This window comes from Austrofundulus limnaeus, unplaced genomic scaffold (assembly GCF_001266775.1).
Source record: "Austrofundulus limnaeus strain Quisiro unplaced genomic scaffold, Austrofundulus_limnaeus-1.0 Scaffold272, whole genome shotgun sequence".
Lineage (NCBI taxonomy): Eukaryota > Metazoa > Chordata > Actinopteri > Cyprinodontiformes > Rivulidae > Austrofundulus > Austrofundulus limnaeus.
The window spans coordinates 591313-595078 of NW_013952674.1; positions in this window are offsets into that span (position 1 = coordinate 591313).

Here is a 3766-nt window from a genome sequence, read left to right on the forward strand (position 1 = left end):
ATCCCTCATATTAATCTCAGACCCCCGACCCAAAGACGCCTGRTGGCGCAACCCGGAAAAGCCGCAGGCAGCAACGGCTGACGTGAGGGGGTCACCTGACGCGTCAAAATAAGACGCAGAGGGAACTTTGGAAAAGCATCAATATGTTGACGAGTCGGGAGTGAGAATGTGTTAGACATACAGTAGTCAGCATGTCTTGGATCATCCCCAGGTTCTTCTCCCAGTTGGACAGGCCTGGAACACCTCTTAAGGGAGATGTCCAAGTAGTATCCCTACTAGATGCCTGAATCATCTTAACTGACTCTTCTTGGTGTTTTATCTCAAGTCTCCCTTAAATAACCAAATGTCCCATCATATCTCTAAGGGACAGCACAGCTATCCACCTCTTGTATCAGAGACATTGTTGTTTCGGCCACCACTCCGGGGTTCATGCATGTTTCGGTAAGTTAAATTTAAGACCTTTTCAAGACCTTTTAAGACCATTAGGAATGACATTTAAGACCAAACCAACACATTGACAGAAGCTTTCAAATGGTCCCAGAAATTTTAACATAGAAATCTTTTATTGCTATCTATTTAGCTATTAAAGAATATTTATCTAATACAAGAACACTAAATTATTTTAATGAAAAATTCATATCTTTGAGACCTTCATACCGAATGAGTGCAAAAATCACTGATATGAAKCCAAGTYTCATTGAAAACACACTTTCCCATGTTTAAATAAGCCACGGACATGACTGAACTTCTTTGTTTTTTGGGCAGGTGAACAAGATGTAGTATGTGGAGAGTTGTAGTAGCAAAGAAGTTGAAAACATGAAAGTAAACTGTGCCCTTTTTTGCCTGCAGTTATCATGGGATTTTTAGTTTAACCACGTACCAAGACTGGTTGTAGCAAACTTAGCACTTCATGAAGACAGATCACGTCAACCTCTGATCACAGTGCTTTACTATGTTTATTTAAGCAACCAATGCTTCTTGGAAAAGATTGCAAGTAAAAAAAATTAAGACTTGACAAAATTAAATTTAAGACCTTGGATGAAAAAATGGGCATTTTTAAGACTTGTTTAGGCCTAATTTTCAAATTTTAGACATTTTAAGACCCTGCATGAACCCTTATGCTCAGAGTTTGTGACCCTAGTTAAGGGTAGGAACGTTGATTAAATGTTAAACACAGAGCTTTTCCTTCAACTTAGCTCCCTCTTCACCAGTACAAACCAATACARAGTACACAATACTACAGAATCTGATCCGTCTGTCAATCTCGCACTCCATTCCTCCCYCACTACTGCACAAAACCCCAAGACTTACACTAACCAAGCCTTTGCCTCAGCAACAGCCTGGGCCRCTGGCTCATTTRGCCCACTGATGCTGCTTAGTTTCCTCTGGAGTCCAGCTGCCAAGGATGGTAGGACCCCATCTTCAATTTTTCTGTAGAAATCAGTCTATAAGTTGAAATGATAGGGATTTCAGCTCAWTCACAGAAGGCATGTGATAGTATAGTCAGGGCAAAAATAAGGTGAAAAAGAGTTTTGTTGTAAACTTTTTTTCAAATAATAAAGCACTCATCTGTGACTAAATAATCTTGTCACCTTGCATAATAATCTAAAAATGCTGAATTTCCACCAAAAAAACTGAACCCAAAAAGTTTGCTAAACACAACATTTGTGTCGCTGCCAAAACTTTTGGACATGACTGCATGTGTTGGTTTACCTGTCTATCTCTAAGTCTAAAGTTTATTTCAGACCAAAACTGTTTCCCAGCAAAAACAGGCACAGACAAGTCAACACAGAGGGCAGCCAAACAGGCCCCTTCCTTTAAAAGATTGCATGTTGTTAATAGGACAAATTATTTAAACCATTTGCACTGTTCCATCAGTAAATTTTAAACCCCTTTAGTAATTATTTTTTCAATTATGTGCTGCAGCTAGGTGTTGATTAAAGAACATGGGATTGGTGCCACAAGGTCAAGCAACAGATGAGATTACAGGAAGTGGCATCATAGTGGCTCAGCTCTGGAAAACTATGACAACAATACTCCGTAGGAGATTCTTCAAGGTCTTAACAGCCCATTTTAGAAAAGGAATTAAATCAACATCAATTACTTTTTAAAAACAACGAAACTTAATTCCACAACTTAAACATTGTTCARAAAGTAGGATTTTATAACTCCYTTTTTTTAATTACACATGCTTTAATTTTTGGACCGTTCTAATCTGTTCCCTCAAACCATCCATCCATTTTCTTATTTTAAAGTATTTCCTGTCAGTTCATTACAAAAGGTTGGAGAAACTTATGGATTGCATCAATTTATCAACTTTATTTAATTCTGCATCTCATTGGTGAGTTTCTGTTGAGACGAACTTCTTTTTAACAACAGTAAATCTCTATAAAAACAAGCAGTGTGCCGATGTCCCCTGCTGAAAGATTTGAACTGTGACCATTTGGTGTTTTTGAGATGAGTGTTTTTCTGGACTGTCAATGAACAGGGAATGCAAGTAATTCTTAATGTTTTTGGTGTAAGATATTCAAGAGGGTAGGAGTTAAATTGTATATATCCCTGTTCTGGCGTTCACCTGCTGAGTTGATGCTGACAGTGAAAGACTGCTCCGCTAACAAACATCACAAACTTTAGAGCTCCTACCAAACCGTCTTCCTCCGTACACCTGCTCCTGTTTTCAGGAGACAGGGTGAGGTAAGAWATAGGGTAACATATTGTATCATGTTCTGCTTTGCTGCTGGTGCTCGGCAATTTGTTTGTTTGGGGAATTTCTTCAACTCACTGGATTATCTACCTTTGCACGGTCCTAYTTCTAGTCCTAAATCACCCTTGAWATAGKTTTTCTTATTGGGACTGTGCTTAAARCATCTTTTATTTTTCAACACTTCTTGGTTTTATTTGTGTATTTCGGACTCTTGTAGCTCTCGCTAATGTTTGCTTAGCATCAAGGCTACTTCTTCTCCGACCTCGTCTTTCCTCACTTGCTCCGTATGTGAGATGTTTAGTTACGGTACTCCCTTTCCTTCTTTAGCAACGGCCACCACCCCGAGCTAGCTGGGTGATGGCCCGGAAAAAGCGTAGTGCTAAAGCTAAACTTCCCAACCGTCAACCCATTGATGTTTCTAATCAATTCTCCACACTCAGAGACACTCTGACCAAGAAATAGACCCYGGTTATTGGCAGCTCCAWAGTCCAAAACTTGGATCTAGGAACTCCAACAACCATGATTAAATGCATTGCAGGAGCCATTGAAACTACTAGCTAATGCTAATGCTAGGTATCGTAAGATTGTGATTCACGTCGGTGGTAATGACACTAGGTTACACCAATAGAAGGTCACTAAAATTAATGTTGCTTCGGTCTGTAACTTTGCAAAGACTATGTCGGACTCTGTAGTTTTCTCTGGCCCTCTCCCTAACTTGACTAGTGATGATATGTTTAGTCATATGTCTTCATTTAACCGTTGGGCATCTAAGTGGTGTTTTGAAAACAAAATCGGCTACGTGGATAACTGGAGTTCTTTCTAGGGGGAACCTGGTCTGATGCAGAGAGATGGCATCCATCCCACCCTGACTGGGGCAGCTCTCCTTTCTAAGAATTTAGCTGACTTTGCTGACCACAAAAATTATTGACAATCCAGGGTCCAGACTAGGAAGCAGAGTTGTAGTTTTACACCCCTCTCTGCTGCCTCTCCTTTTTAACCACCCAAACCCCCATCAGGATTGTGTCAGCCCACCCACGGACCAAATTAAATAAATATAAAAAC